Source organism: Esox lucius, chromosome 20 (assembly GCF_011004845.1).
Source record: "Esox lucius isolate fEsoLuc1 chromosome 20, fEsoLuc1.pri, whole genome shotgun sequence".
Taxonomy (NCBI): domain Eukaryota; kingdom Metazoa; phylum Chordata; class Actinopteri; order Esociformes; family Esocidae; genus Esox; species Esox lucius.
In genome coordinates, this window is record NC_047588.1 from 1,793,022 (window position 1) to 1,810,911 (window position 17,890).

Here is a 17,890-nt window from a genome sequence, read left to right on the forward strand (position 1 = left end):
GACGACTGCACCGTATTGAGGGGAGGATGGATGGGGCCATGTATCGCGAGATCTTGGCCAACAACCTCCTTCCCTCAGTAAGAGCATTGAAGATGGGTGGGTCTTCCAGCATGACAATGACCCGAAACACACAGCCAAGGGAAACTAAGCAGTGGCTCCGTAAGAAGCACCTAAAAATCCTGGAGTGGCCTAGCCAGTCTCCAGACCTGAACCCAATAGAAAATATTTGGAGGGAGCTGAAAGTCCGTATTGCCCAGCGACAGCCCAGAAATCTGAAGGATCTGGAGAAGGTCTGTATAGAGGAGTGGGCCAAAATCCCTGCTGCAGTGCAAACCTGGTCAAGAACTACAGGAAATGTATGATCTCTGTAATTGCAAACAAAGGTTTCTGTACCAAATATTGAGTTCTGCTTTTCTGATGTATCAAATACTTATGTCATGCAATAAAATGCAAATTAATTACTTAATCATACAAAGTGATTTTCTGGATTTTTGTTTTAGATTCTGTCACTCACAGTTTACCTAGGATACAAATTACAGACTTGTACATGCTGTGTAAGTGGGAAAACCTGCAAAATCGGCAGTGTATCAAATACTTGTTCTCCCCACTGTACACCAGTACATAACTTCCAAAAAGGTCCCTGAAGACTTCATTAACAAAGGCCTGAAAAAGGCATGTGCCGTACCGGTCGTTGCAGTTCTGTGTGTTTTGGTTCTAGCTTTCCTGTTTCCATGTTCAGTCTCGTTAGTGTATTGCTTTCCCCTGTGTCTAATTAACCCATTATTTAGTCCCTATTCAAGTTCTTTCAGCTCTAGAGTTCATGGTTTGCCATTGTTTTGTCTATGGTTGTGTTTTTTTGTGAGTCTTTGGATTAAACTGCATTTACTATTGAAACCTCTGCGCCTGTGTTCTGCCTCCATGCTGCACCCTGATATGATGGCGCATTTGTTAATCCATAAGTCTGTAGTCATATTGTCCCATGGAAGTGCTAAATGTGGTTTTCCACTCCTCTCCAGCATTTATATACACCAAATTGTAAACACGTCTGATATTTGATTTGGTAAAGATGCATGCGCTGCGTAACTGCTCTATAGAGGAGGTGATAAGTGGCAGAGGATACCTAAACATAACAGTACCCTGGCTCAAGCTCTATTAATACAGGGTCGGTACCCACTATCCTTCTTTTTAATAAAAAAGAAACTTGAAGACGCTGGTGAAGTTGAGGTGCGAATAAAGCCTTCCTGAACATATTCCTCCATAGCTTCAGTCTCAGTGTAGGTAAATGTGCCCTTTAGGGATAGTGGCCCCTGGTACTAGGTCAACAGCACATTCCCAGGGTCTATGCGGAAGGAGGTGTGTGGCGCGTATCTTGGAAAATCCTAATGTACACTACTGTTCATAGGTTTAGGGTCACTTAGAAATGTCCTTGTTATCAATGTCCCTTGCTTTTACATCCAGGAGATGTGAGGGCACAAGCTCCAGGAAAACTACAAAAACAATCAGCACGAGGGTGGTGCACCTGTCTCCAGGGAGACTGTAACAATGTTTGCAGTTGGAAAACCAGTGCATTTGTTTGACTGACACTCAACAACCTCCCCGAACCTGGAATGCACCACATGCTTGGTCTAGTCATTGTTGGTCTAGTCATTGTGCTATTTGTTCAGCACAGATCCAGTTTCTGGGTTACATACACATGTACCTTGGGTATATATATTGTGGATTGTGGCCAGATGCACGACTGTGCCTGTCTTAGGTTGTCCCGATATCACAGTTGGGATCTTACCCGTCATTGGCTAACCAGCCCTCTTCACTGGCCACATTTCAGGTCACATAGAGGAGGATTGGAGAATGTATATATATATGTTCCAAGAGTACTTCTCGACCAGCCCATAGCACACAGCAGATTCATACAGTGTAGACATTGTTAATGTTGTAAATGTCTATTTTAACTGGAAACTGCTGATTTTCAATGGATTATCTACAGAGGCATACAGAGACACATTATCAGCAACCACCAGTCTTGTGTTTTAATGGCACATTGTGTTTGCTGATCCAAGTTTATCATTTTAAATGGCTATGTGATGAAAATCCATTTGTAATTACATTATCACTTCGTTAAACTGTTGTGCTGATTAAAGAAGCAATAAAACTGGCGTTCTTTAGAATAGTTCAACATCTTCAGCATCAGTATTTGTTGGCTCGATTACAGGCTCAAAATGCCCAGAAACATAACTTTCTTTCAGTTTATTCTTGTTCTGAGAAATTAAGGCTACTCCATATGAGAAATTGTCAAGAAACTGAAGATCTTGTACAAAGTAGCGTACTGCTCCCTTCCCAGAACACTGCAACTGGCTCTAAACAGAATAGAATGAGGTGTGGGAGGCCCCGGTGCACAACTGAGCAATAGGACAAATACATTAGTGTCTAGTTTGAGAAACACATGCCTCACAGGTCCTCAGCTGCCAGATTCACAATGTGTGATGCTGAAAACACCTGTCTCAATGTCAACAGTAAAGGGGCGACTCCGGGATGCTAGGCAGAGTTGCAAAGAAAAAGGTTTCCGTGGTGACGATCTGCTTGCTCCTTTTGTGAGACGCAGACCACAGCTGGAGAATTGCAGATGTTAGTTGGGTCTTGGGGTCAAATAGTCTTGAAAACTACAATGAGACACAACCTACATAGCCACATATTGTTTTGGAGGGTTGCCATAAAAAATCCTTTGCTGGATCATATGAAATGTTTAGGAATTGCAACCATTTCCAGTCCCCTTATTTCAGGGGCTCGAATGTAATTGGACAAATTAACACATTCATAAATAAAATGTTTTATTTAAATACTTTGGTGAGAATCCTTTGCATGCAGTGACTGCTTGAAGTCTGGAATGCATGGACATCACCAAACATTGGGTTTCCTCCTTTGTGATGCTTTGCCTTTACTGCAGCTGTCTTCAGTTGTTGTTTTTTCGTGGGTCTTTCTGCCTTAAGTTTTGTCTTCAGCAAGTGAAATTCATGCTTGATTGGGTTGAGACCAGGTAATTGACTCTGCCATTGCAGAATATTCCACTTCTTTGCCTTAAAAAACTCATGGGTTGATTTTGCAGTATGTTTTGGTTCATTGTCCATCTGTAAAGTGTCCATCCAATCAACTTTGCTGAATTTGTCAGAATCTGAGCAGATAATACATCCCTATACACTTCAGAATTCATGAGTCTGCTTCTGTCACATCATCCATAAACACTAGTGACCCAGTGCCATTGGAAGCCATGCATGCCCATCCCATCACACTGCCTCCACCATGTTTTACAGATGATGTGTTATGCTTCAGATTTTGCAGTCTAAGGATGGCCTGTTTTACTTGCATTGAGAGCTACTTTGATGTTTTGGGTTCACAGCAACAGGTTCCAAATGCAAATTCCATACCTGGAATCTACTCCAGAAATGTTACCTGCTTAAGTGATGAAGAAATAATGAAGGAATAGCCCACACCTGTCCATGAAACAACTTTTGAGTCAATTGTCCAATTACTTTTGGTCCCTTGAAAAAGAGGGGGCTACGTATTCAAGAGCTGTAATTCCTACACCCTTCTTCCAATTTGGATGTGAATACCCTCAGATTAAAGCTGAGAGTCTGCACTTTAAGCCCATATTCATTATTTATCTGTAAATTGTGGTGAACAGACAAAATAAAATAACTTCTAATTAGTTTCTAATTATTTCTGAACGTAACTGTTTATGAACAATTTTTACAAAATTACTGACTGACTAGGTAACACACAATAGAAAATTGTGCTGCCCAAGTTGCAAAGTGGTTTGAAGTTACAACCTTGCAGTACAGGATGTCAAACAGGCTTGAGTTGTCGCAGTCTAGCAACTCCTCATGGATTTTGCCTGAGGAACGCACTCTCCTACAGTGCATGGATATGGTTAGGCATTGTTATAGAAGAAATGGGAAAAGCTGAGGCGCTGGCACAACCAAAATTTGGAGCAGCTTCACTTCTGTATAAAATTGATGCTTCAGAATGTACATTTTAAATTGAAGGTTACTTTAAAAATATACAGACTAACATTCCTGTTTTAATCAAGATTGATGTGTGACTCATAGAAAAACTTTGAAAAGAAGGGTTTTGAGTGAGGAACAGAAGGATTAAGAGACCACTGCAAATTGAACGCTTCGGTTCCTCACTCAAAACTTTCCTTTTCAACTTTTTTGGAAAGGAAAGAACAAGTTGCAGTGGTCTCATAATGTTTTGCAGAGCTGTAGTTAGTGCTTGTCTGGACCAGGTTGGTATCTCATTAATTCGATTGAAAGTCATTTTAGAAGCCTATGAAACCTAATCAACACAACAAGGTCCTCAGAGCTGCCCTCTGTTTAAATTAAATCTCATGTAAGAAGGAAGGGATAAAAGACAACGAAAGCGTAGTGGGATGTTGGAGAGGCTAGAAACCATGGAAACTATGTGGACTACCTATTAAAGCAGTGTTCAAGAGAGCGGTGACCCATCTCTGTGACTGCTGAATACTAGGACACTTTTGGAGAATGGGGAACATGCATGCTTCTACTAGGGAACAAAGGGTAGGGTAAATGGGGTTTAGAGAACATGGTCATTGTGTCACTGTGAAGTTTGTGGGGGGGTTTGGTGTTTATATCTTCTGAAGGGGGATTACTGATGAAACCACAGACAATGATGGGGAGTGAATTGTTTCTTCCTCGCTCTCCGTCTATCCATGCATGCAGTAAGACACATTGCAGGTTCATGTCCAGCACCCAAAAATGAAATGTATAAACTCCTTTGTTACCCCAAAATACCTTTAAAAAGATGGTATAAATTACATAATTCAAACACTGAGCTGTATTGTATACACACGTTTCAGAAAAATATATATTCCATATGTATTATACAGATTTTGGTTCTAAAGGAAAATAACTGATTAGCGGACCTTAAATACCTTTTTTTGCTTGGGGGGCACTTGATTCAATAAACAAATTTTAACTGCACATAACAGATTCTCAATAAGGAATGCATATCACAATAGTTAATAACAAATATTGGCCTTGTTCAATTGAAATCATTGAATCTGAGGCCTATACTATAAAGCAAGTTAAACATGCCCAGGATTTATTTTCGTCAGCTGGCTTCACTAAGCCTAACAACCGCATTCCTGCATGAACGGTGTCACAACACAGGTTATCAATTTGTTAAATCAACCCAGGTTTTCCCAATCTAGCGACGAGTGCATTCTCATAAAAGGTGCAGTTTTGCACCATATGACCAATCGCAAACACGGACAAGTCTACTAGAGACACATATTTCATTCAAGAAGAGCAAACGATAACTTTACAGAAATATGAAGAATATAAAAACATAATCCAGACTTAGAGCAGCACAGTTGCTACTGTCAAAAGCAGGAAGGAAAGCTAGCAAAAAAAAACTGTTGACTGTGTAAATGCGTAGGTTACAAGGCTTATCAATCTGACTGCCCCATCATTAAAGGGATAGTTAATCTAAAAATAATATTTATCCCAAATAAATCACTAACCAAAAGTTAGCCTGGAATGGACACAGCCATTTTTTCCAACCATCCATTATTCAGCTCTGTCCTTGGCTGTAATTAGCATTCTTAGTATCGCCCAAATTTATGAACATGAACATCGATTTTTTAAACTGTACAGAGACCAAACAACCGGTGGAATTTGGTCAATCCAAGCCAGCACTAGCAAACTATTTAAACACAGCCATTCACACAGCTTGATTGCTTGTGCGCAGACGTCATCAGAGTGGGAGTGAACTTTAACCTCCAGAAGCTACGCGAGGTGAGAGTTTCTCTAGCTGGCCCATTATCATGGATATCGTCAGTGAAATATCCCAATATCCACAATACGCCCTAAGGTCTTTTGTGAAGTGCACACTTGTTGAACGTGCGCTAAGCGGCGTAAGTGCGCAAGGGCCCGAAGCTGTTAAGAGCAGAATTGGGACAGTTCTTTCTTCTCCATTGCTTGTCGCCACAGTCGCCATTATTCCTTGTAGTTATACCTGCGCCAAAACAACCGTTTTGCTTCCCCATTGGTTAGCTGTTCGAAAACATCACGACACTACACGGTTCTGGATAATAGCCTATAGCAAAGTCAGGTCTGATGCACATTTACAGAAGGGGTGCCTTAAGTGCGCAAGAGGGTGCTGATGATCACCCCTGGAGAACAACACTACAGAATTGGGAAACCATACGGTCTTGCACCCCTTAGCGAGAACTCGCAATTGAGGGGCACAAGGGTGCAAGTGCGAATATTGGGACAGGAGCATTGTGAAAAATGCCACAATCGTGTTTTGTTTGTAAAGAAAGGATACAAGGGACCTGGGAGAGGATACTTGGTGTTTCACTCTTTGCCATATCTTTATCCAGACATGTAACACTTCATTCTACCACTGGCATACGATTTAGTTAGATATACAGGTATATTGACTCTTGTAAAAGCTACTTAAGTGATTAAATAAATGAAATCATACATTTGTTGCCTACCATTGTCTGATTACCTTTGTTGACATCAATGGAAGAGAAAAGTATTATGTTGTGGAGCTCCGCTTCAACCCTTTTTTCAACCCTCTTGCGAGATGGGGAGATACTGACTCCATGAAAGCCATCTTACACCTGACCCAGAGAGCTGGTACATCATCTTCCTCTGGCCAGACAAACCGCCTCAGTTTCTCCTGAGGTACACTCTTCACGTGCGCCCCCTGCGTCCCTGGGCTTCAGCTAGAAGTCGCCACCTTCGCCAGACTGCTTCTGCTGCTCCTGCCACAGTCTCTGCCCCTCCTGACAGGCGGAACTCTCCCCCACCTGCAGCACCTCAGACTACGTCTACCAGACCCCAGTCCCGGACCCCCGGCCCGAGATTTAACGTCCCATGGCCTGCCAAGAAGCCAAAGCAAGCATGACTAGGCGTGGAAACAGCACCGTTGCTTACCCGGCCCCCACGCCTCATCTCCATTCTGTTGTGTTGGCTGAATCATGCGGCTCTGCCGATTCAACCCCTTCACCAATTTATTTCAATACATTTGTGTCAGAACGCTACTCTTATGGTGTAAGTTGTGCTTTTGTATATTGTCAGGAGGTGTCTGAGTCTGTGAACGAACCCTTGCCTACTGTCAGGGCCAGTTTGCCTCCTTTGGTTACCACTAATATGGTTCCTTTGGATTTGAGCAGTAGCGACTGTAGGTTGTAGAGATTTCTCTAGATCTGTGTTTTCTCGTGCCCTCCCCTTTTCGGAGAGGGTCAGAGAGTGTAAACCTGTCTCCACCTTGCGAACTGTTGAGGTTTTCCGGGATGTTATAGACATAACTGTTCCAGCCTCATATTCTGCTCACTCAGGTAGCTTGGAGTGCCGGGCAGCAGGCTCAGACCCCAGCAAGGCGCCACCACCAGCTTGTACTGAACCTTGTCACCCAGGCAACGTGTCAGAGCTCTCTTGCCGGCATCACCATGATGACGCTTGAGAGAGAGCAGCTAAATTCTCGCATATGCAAATGGTGGGTTCCCCCCTGCCTCGTGAGTCAACGCCTTCTAACAGTACGAGTGCTGTGGTGCAGTAAGTATTGCTGGCTCCTGTTTTGGAGACCAGGGTTCGCATCCTGATCAAGGAGGCTATTGCCGTGGTCCCAGAGGAGCTGAAGCAGAGCATTTTCTATTCCCTCTACTTCCTGGTTCCAAAGAAGACTTGTTCTTGGATCTGCGTGCTGTTAACGAGTGTATGGCGAAATTACCATTTTGCATGCTCACTACGACTCGCCTATTAGAATCCGTTCTCCCAGTGGATTTTTGCATGAGCATAAACCTTAAGGATGCTTACTTTCATGTGCCGATCGTGCTTCGCTACAGGAATTTTTTCGCTTCACCTTTCAGGGCAGAGCGTATGAGTACATGAGAGAGCCCTTCGGTTACGCGCTGGCTCCGCACACTTTCTCTAAGTACCTTTCTTCAGGCACCTGCGCTCTCTCTCAGCAGTCCACATTCCAGGATGATTGAACGTGGGCGCCTAGGCATACCTCTTTGGGTCAAGACAGAACGCACAGTGTCGCCTCTGGTTGTCCCTGAATCAGCGGGTTCGCCCTCTGCTGGGTGAGGACGCCTTTGTGCACAACCTCTGGCCTCGGGGCTCCTGCAGCGCATTCCTGCTGCAAAATTGCATTGCTCGTTTGATGGCACGGGTCAGATCAGATCATCTGCATCTGATCCTGGTGGCACCAGATCACCCCGCGGCGAACAGTTGGAGGGCCGCCCATGGGCGATTCCTCACAGACAGGACGTGCTCACCCAGGCTGAGGGCATGATCGTCTGGCCCCTGAATGAGACTGAATGATCAGACGGGGACTGTCTACTGCGGTGGTATGCACTATACAGGGTGCTAGGGTTGCATCTACCTCCAAACTGTACTCCATGAGTTGGGACATGTTTGTGACTTGGTGCGAGCACTCTTTCTTGGACCCTCTATGCTGTTCGATTGAGGGGATTCTGTCATTTTTGCAATATCTTTGAGGGTTTTGCTGACAACACTGTTTTCAGGCACCCTCTGGTTAGATGTTTCCTTTTGGGTATGCGCTGACTGCGCCCAGTGGCCATGCTTGGTGCACCCAAATGGGATCTCTCCAGAGTGCTCAGAGGATAAATATGATTTTTAGATCAATCAAATTTCAATCAAATTTATTTATAAGGCCCTTCTTACAACAGCAGTTGTCACAAAGTGCTTTACAGAGACACCCGGCCTTAAAGCCCAAGGAGAAAACAACAGTAGTGTTGAATTTCAGTGGCTAGGAAAAACTCCCTAAGAAAGTCGAATTTTAGGAAGAAACCTAGAGAGGACCCAGGCTCAGAGGGGTGACCAGTCCTCTGCTGTGCCAGGTGAGATATTAAGAGTCCAATTGGAATAATAAATACATTTCTCTGGGCTAAATCCAGAGTCTATTTGATTTTAGACTAGGTCAGAAGTATGATCAGGTGGATAAGGACAGGGACAGCAACGGGCCCCCCAAACCAGGTAATCCGCAGGTGTGGACAAGGACCTCATCTCCTCCTAAAATGTAAAACTGGAGGAGACTGAGAAAAGTTAGTAGTACATCCCTCATATCCCCCAGCACAATAATATAGCAGCGTAACACCTTGGAACTGAGACGGGGGTGTCCGGTGACACTGTAATGATGAACTATCCCTTTAAGGCACAACTAGATCTGACTATATTTACAACTGTGTACTCCATTAGATTAATTATTATGATGTGTAAGAAAATTTTGCCATATTCTTTCAGTTGCAACCCTGGTAGTGCTAAGCGGGTTCAGAAGTAAATACAAAATAAATATAAAAACATAATTCAAACCGCTAAGTAGGCTTACCTTTTAAGGTCAACAAGTACAAGGCTTTAGAGCTTGAGTCTGTCTCTGTTAAACCCTATGATAGTGTGCTTTGTGTGCAGTCTTGGAGTGACCGATTTGCGGCCCCCACACAAACCAGTTTTGATAAACTGAAAGCATTAAAAGACAGAAGCTGAAAACAGAATGGTTATCAAAGGTGTCATAACAGAATATTCATTATCGTTTCATAAGTATTTATCATCAATTGATAAGGCACTCTGTTTTACCAATAGCCTATATTAACTTAACGCTGGTTTTACTGTATTTTAATATAGCTTATAATAGTCTAGAATAGGCCTATGTGACAAATCTTAAGACTTTTAAAAACAGGAAACGCTGACTTCTTGAGTGAGCCAATAGATTGCTGGCCATCCTGATGGTACCCTCCCCCGGCAATACAACATTACTCATTGCCCGTAGGTCCTGCTTAACATCCACTCAAGGGCTCCCCCTAGCGAGGACGTCCAGGTGACCTCCGCTGGTCCGGCACGCCCACTGCCTCGGATGGATACAATTCATTTTCTATGAATAGCGTCTAGGCGTTATTTACGGTTGCGCAAAGCATTTCGGGAAACCAGCACGGCCATTTGAGCTGCTTACTGTCTGACACTGACTTACCGTTAGTGTACTTCAACCTGAAGTTAGTTTACTAACCCCAAATCTTCGTAGTATAGGCCTCTGGTCAGTCGTATCTACTTTGCAACTGTTCCCTTAAGTCTTACTTGCACCTCTAGGTTTTTTTTTTTTGATTGTACACACAATAAAATAAGTGACATAATTATGTGCTGTATCATTTATCCACCTTATTTAAATATTTTGACACTGGATAACATTGTCCACTGATCCACAAGTCCAAACACTTGCAAAGAATGGTAGCTATAAAGCTTTGGTATGCAGCTTTGCTCTGTGGTATGCTGCCACCTATACCATTTGTATTGCACCATAAAATGTAACAATATATGGATTCTACACACCCCAGTGAGCATTTCTTGAATGCCATGTTCCACTTCACACCTTTTATGCTATAAAGCAATAAAGTTAACAAACTGGTCTGTACATTTTGTCTTAATATTGTTCTTAAAATGTGTTTTCTTTCCCCAAAACTATATATTTATTTCTATTAATTTATCTTAACAATTCCATAAGTAACCATTCATGTTTTTTGTTTTGTTTTGGAGAATCCTGAAGTTAGATGGGAGCCCAATAAATTATAAATACATCATTATTAATGTAGCTAGCTACAATCTCAACAAATAAAGGAGGAGGAATGTAAATTAGTCAGCATGCCACGGTCAACGTGCCTTGTCAACGTGGAGGCAACATTACCATCTGTGCTGCAATCCTAATGAATGGGGTAGTGACCCAACATTATCTTGGGCACATACAATACAAAAAAGACTCCGCATTATTTTGAATTCCTTAAAGACCTGAAACCAATGGGACAATGAAGAAAATTTAGATTTCTTGTCTTCCTCAGTAATTCACAGATATGGGACCAAGTCACATTTGTGTAAGTCATAAGCAAGTCTCAACATTCAAGTCTCGAGTTATGACCAAAGTAATATTGGGTCTTTCAAGTTGTCTTTATGTATTTTTATGTTGTCAATTGTCTTTATGTATTTTAGATATAAACTAAATGTTTTAATAGTAATATGAAGGCTGTTAAAAACAAAACAGAAACGAAAAACAAATGCTAGGGGGAGCCATTCCATGCTAGTAAACTCGAGAATATTACCAGAAATACTTAGCAAAAGAAATGAGGAGATACCTTCGGGATCTCATTGGTAAATTATAATGGAAGAACATACTGTATAGCCCTTTATGCTTCAGACTCCATGCAACCCTCCATGTTGCTAAACTAATTACCAGGAAATCCCTTGAACAGAAGTTTCCCATCTCCCCATTTCATTAACATTTTTCAAGTTGATTTCATTATCATAAATTCACATAAGCTAGCTAATGAGCTAATAATAATTTTTTCCTGTCTTTGTGGGATTTCAGGTGTCACACAAGTTAGACATTTTGGCTAATGTATATCAGTAGTTTTAGTTTTGCATGTTTTGTTTTCTGCTGTCATTTCCTCTCCACCACAACATAGTCCTTTAATTCATATGCAATGATTTTCAGAACCGATCCAGATGCCATGATAGATAGTTCTCAATCACATCTGAATTGAGGACTTGATGACAGCTGATCGCAAGGCCTAGTTTGAATGACATTGGGAAATGTCTTATTAGAGTTGATTATTCTTGTGTTTGTCCCTCCACTGGTTCCATGTTGAGAAAATGGAACACTGTTTTTGAGCATGGGGCAGCTGGGGCAGACTGAAGTTACTGCTGAAGGCCAAGTTAAATCACAAGTCATAGGCATTGAAGTCGAAGATGAGATGCAAGTGTGTTCTCTTTGTACCAAATTAAGGTACAAAGAGAAAACAAATTGTAAAATATGTGATTTGTGTTGTACTCAAGTTTAAGTCATGTGATCTCTGGTACTTCAACTTAGATTTACATATGTATCTCACAGACAAACATCTTTAAATGACAGACAAACCTACTATATAAATAACTTTGATATGTTACCAATTGTATTTCTAGTATTGCTAGGAAAAGCCATATGGCTTACAGTAAAGAAAAAAAGAAAAATGTATATAAAACATATCAGTTAATAAAACAATTATGGAACTTTGACACTAGTATTCTTGTGTGATTATGCTGGACTATATTAATTAGTTAATTGATGACATGTCTGTAATTTTGAGGACAGTACTAGGTTTTTAAGAGGTTTTCTGAAAAGAAAGCAGCACTTCATTTTGCAATGAAATGTGCTGTTTTGCATAATGAGAGTGTTTCATCGTTTGTGATAACTGTTTTGAGAACATAATCTGTGGTTTTGAAAAAATGTGTGATATAAAACATTCAGTGCTTACTACTAGACCATAAACAACTACCTATAAAATCTACTAAATAAACTTAATTTTAAAGGAATGGTTCAACAACGCTTACCTTGAGTTTTTTTTGAAGGCCCATTGAGTCATTTCTCACAACAACCCATTATTCAAATTGGAATGAGCTCAGCTTGGAATGAGCATTATTTGCAATGTCCAAATTCATGAATTGAAACAGTGCATCTCGATCAACAAAAGCTGCATTGTGAGCAGAAACCTATTCCAAAACATTTCCAATTAAGACTAGTGGTGTTGTTTATCTCAAATAACCTGTCGATATTGCATTCCTCAAAATAATGTTTTCATTTTTGCTAAATAAATCGAATTTTCAACTGAACTAATACTTCCTATGTTCAGTTTTGTCCAAAATAGTATCAACATGCATAAGTTTACTGACCACCCGGAACAACAACTTTGGCTAGCTAACGATGAGATCATTGTCCAATAATAAAGCCTGTGTGCATACTCAAAAAAAGTATAATGTCTCCCCCAAAAACAAAAAGTAAATGACCAAATGGAAGGGGTTTAGTGAGAGGGTGTGTTTAGTGAGAGGTGGTTTGCTAGAGGTGGGTCTGTGGGACTGCAGCTGGATGCCTCTCCTTGTGTGTGGTGGCTACAGAGAATAGTTTGCAGAGTGCCAGTTTGATGCCACCAAATTCTACCAGCTTGTTTGTCAACATGCAGACAAAAGAAAATCACCATCACCTGACAGATTTATAAATTAATTGATTTGTTTAGTTAGTTTCCACTTGCAATGCAGCCTTTGTTTTTCAATTAATGAATTTGGACAATGATAATAATGCTAATTCCTGGCTTGGTCAGAGGTGAATGAATAACGGCTTGTTGCGAAAAAAATGAGGGTTATTCCACCCAAATATGAATCAATATCACTTTAATATTGTCAACTTTTTGTTTAAATCCATCCATCATCTTCCGCTTATCTGGGGCCGGGTCACGGGGGCAGCTGTCTAAGCAGAGATGCCCAGACTTCCCTCTCCCCAGACACTTCCTCCAGCTCTTCCGGGGAGACACTGAGGCGTTCCCAGGCTAGCCGGGAGACATAGTCCCTCCAGCGTGTCCTAGGTCTTGCCCAGGGTCTCCTCCCGGTGGGACGGGAACGGAACTCCTTCACGAGGAAGGCGTTCCGGAGGCATCCGAAACAGATGCCCAAGCCACCTCAGCTGACCCCTCTCGATGTGGAGGAGCAGCGGCTCTACTCTGAGCTCCTCCCGGGTGACCGAGCTTCTCACCCTATCTCTAAGGGATCGCCCAGGAACCCTGCGGAGAAAGCACATTTCGGCCGCCTGTGTCCGGGATCTTGTCCTTTCGGTCATGACCCAAAGCTCATGACCATAGGTGAGAGTAGGAACGTAGATTGACGGTATTGAATCTCCCGTTCCATCCTTCCCTCACTCGTGAACAAGACCCCTAGATACTTAAACTCCTCCACTTGAGGCAGGCACTCTCCACCAACCTGAAGTGGGCAAGCCACCCTTTTCCGACTGAGGACCATGGCCTCGGATTTGGAGGTACTGATTTTCATCCCCACCGCTTCACACTCGGCTGCAAACCGTCCCAGTGCATGCTGAAGGTCCTGGTTAGAAGGGGCCAACACGACAACATCATCTGCAAAGAGCAGAGACGAAATTGTGTGGTCCCCAAACCTGACACCCTCCGGCCCCTGGCTGCGCCTAGAAATTCTGTCCATAAAAATTACGAACAGAACCGGTGACAAAGGGCAGCCCTGCCAGAGTCCAACATGCACTGGGAACAAGTCTGACTTACTGCCGACAATAGGGGACCAAGCTCCTGCTTCGGTTGTACAGGGACCTGACAGCCCTTAGCAAAGGACCCAGGACCCCATATTCCCCAAGCACCCTCCACAAGATGCCGCGAGGGACACAGTCGAATGCCTTCTCCAAATCCACAAAACACATGTGGATTGGTTGGGCAAACTCCCATGAACCCTCCAACACCCCGTAGAGGGTATAGAGCTGGTCCAGTGTTCCACGGCCCGGACGAAAACCACACTGTTCCTCCTGAATCCGAGGTTCTACTATCGGCCGTATTCTCCTCTCCTCCTCCCCAGTATCGATTATCTATATTTCCTTAAACAAAGTGTCCTTGATCAGGGTAGCCATAATTGGTGTCCCAAAATCATTGCTCAAATTAATCTTTTTAGCCACTGCTCATAGGGCCTGGAAGGCCCTGGATGTCTCCAATCCGTAAGTCACATCCAGATCCCATGCTTGGGTTTCATACTCCAGGGCCAGCAGTTCTTGGTAATTGCCTGGGAGATGGATGGGCTGGCTTCAAGGTTGTTACCAGGAATGATCAGACATACTATGACTGGGACGAGGCCTCTGGGTAACACCTCCCCACGAACATCTGCCATCAGATGTGAAACTCTTGCTCCAGGAGTGGACATGAAGCCAAAAGCCATGGTAGATTGACCAGTGGAATCAATCTGATTTGTCATGGGGACAATGTTATCCACTAAGGCACGGAGATGAGAATTACCAATGACCAGGACAAATTATAAGGAAAGAAAGTTAGAGATTTATCCCAATAATTATAATTTTTTTAAATATATATATATATTTATTTGAAAATATGTGCACATCCTATCCTATCCTATCCTATCAAATGAGAGATTTGTGAAAGCGATGCTACCTGGCAACTGAAAAGACGATTGGGATAACTATAGCACAAGTTCATTTTATAGTCGCTGGACAACACAGACTTTCAACTCCCTCCAAAGATTTTCTATGGGGTTGAGATCTGGTGACTGGCTAGGCCACTCCAGGACCTTGAAATGCTTCTTACGAAACCACTCCTTCATTGCCCGGGTGGTGTGTTTGGGATCATTGTCATGCTGAAAGACCCAGCCATGTTTCATCTTCAATGCCCTTGCTGATGGAAGGAGGTTTTCACTCAAAATCTCATGATACATGGCCCCATTCATTCTTTCCTTTACACGGATCAATCGTCCTGGTCCCTTTGCAGAAAAACAGCTCAAAGCATGATGTTTCCACCCCCATGCTTCACAATAGGTATGGTGTTCTTTGGATGCAACTCAGCATTCTTTCTCCTCCAAACACATGAGTTGAGTTTTAATTTGGTTTCATCTGACCAAATGACATTCTCCCAATCCTCTTCTGGATCATCCACATGCTCTCTAGTAAACCTCAGGCGGGCCTGGACATGTACTGGCTTAAGCAGGGGGACACATCTGGCACTGCAGGATTTGAGTCCCTGGCGGCGTAGTGTGTTACTGATGGTAGCCTTTGTTACTTTGGTCCCAGCTCTCTGCAGGTCATTCACTAGGTCCCCCCGTGTGGTTCTGGGATTTTTGCTCACCGTTCTTGTGATCATTTTGACCCCACGGGGTGAGATCTTGCATGGAGCCCCGGATTGAGGGAGATTATCAGTTGTCTTGTATGTCTTCCATTTTCTTATAATTGCTCCCACAGTTGATTTCCTCACACCAAGCTGCTTACCTATTGCAGATTCAGTCTTCCCAGTCTGGTGCAGGTCTACAATTTTGTTTCTGGTGTCCTTTGAACGCTCTTTGGTCTTGGCCATAGTGGAGTTTGGAGTGTGACTGTTTGAGGTTGTGGACAGGTGTCTTTTATACTGATAACAATTCAAACAAGTGCCATTAATACAGGTAACGAGTGGAGAACAGAGAAGCCTCTTAAAGAAGAAGTTACAGGTCTGTGAGAGCCAGAAATCTTGCTTGTTTGTAGGAGACCAAAAACATATTTTTGGTAAAGGAATTTACCAATAATTTCATAAAAAATCCTACAATGTGATTTTCTGGATTTCTTTTTCTCATTCTGTCTCTCATAGTTGAAGTATACCTTTGATGAAAATTACAGGCCTCTCTCATCTTTTTAAGTGGTAAAACTTGCATAATTGGTGGCTGACTAAATACTTTTTTCCCCCACTGTAATTACATGTTGGTGTTTTCAGTAGTAAAAACATTTTGTACTGTTCTGATGGAGCTAAAAACTGGAACAAAAACTTCTTACAGAGAAAGTATGCAAACATAACCTTTCTTTTCAGTATCACATTCACACATTAAACATTAATTTTATATTATTACAGATAAAATCCTACATCTACATCTCTAAAGGTGATACAGCAGGCTAATGGCCAGTAAATATAAGTAATTGACAACTACAATAGATCATTGGCTGAATTGTTAAGTAATCACCAAGTGGTGATAATCACCTCCATTAACAAAAGGAATAATGGATCTGAAGGCTATTCAGCAATTTGGAATGTGGCCAATGGAATGGGTGGAGTAAAACACCAGCAACAATTGCAAATACAGAGTGCCCCTTGATTTCTTTGCATATAATTACTCTATCCACCTTCCTTGACATTTCCTACAATACATTCACCGCGACGTGTAGAATTTTTTTTTTTTATAGGCCAATATGTATTTCATATGCATTGAGTTGCATTGTGGCCAATGGGGTGGGCGGAGTAAAACACCAGCAACAATTGCAAATACAGAGTGCCCCTTGATTTCTTTGCATATAATTACTCTATCCACCTTCCTTGACATTTCCTACAATACATTCACCGCGGCGTGTAGAACAGTTTTTTTTATAGGCCAATATGTATTTCATATGCATTGAGTTGCATTGTGGCCAATGGGGTGGGGTCAGTAAAACACCAGCAACAATTGCAAATACAGAGTGCCCCTTGATTTCTTTGCATATAATCATTCTATAGAGTCTCCTGAACATTTCCTACAATACATTCACCGCGGCGTGTAGAATAGTATTTTTTTTATAGGCCAATATGTATTTCATATGCATTGAGTTGCATTGTGGCCAATGGGGTGGGCGGAGTAAAACACCAGCAACAATTGCAAATACAGAGTGCCCCTTGATTTCTTTGCATATAATTACTCTATCCACCTTCCTTGACATTTCCTACAACACATTCACCGCGGCGTATAGAACAGTTTTTTTTTATAGGCCAATATGTATTTCATATCCATTGAGTTGCATTGTGGCCAATGGGGTGGGCGGAGTAAAACACCAGCAACAATTGCAAATACAGAGTGCCCCTTGATTTCTTTGCATATAATTACTCTATCCACCTTGTTTGACATTTCCTACAATACATTCACTGCGGCGTATAGAATAGTTTTTTCTGTATGAGTCAATATGTATTTCATATCCATTAAGTTACATTGTGGAAAAAGAGGGTGTGGAAATATTGTGTTGCTAGATGTAGCACACTGTTCCCCATGATTAGACAGGTTTGTCTTACTCTACACATTCTCCTGGACATTTCCTACACTGCTTTCTCTGTGGAATATTCAATAGTTTATTAGTTATGAGGCAATATATATTCCATATTCTGTCATTGGCATTGTCTGAATTTTACCCTTGGAACGTGTTTTAATACCCACTAACACCCACTTTTTATCGAAATTACTCTTAAATATGATCATATTTGAATTGTTGTCAATGTTTTGAGAGGTACATGTTCTCAAACAATTAATAAACTCAATTTATCTCCGTTTTT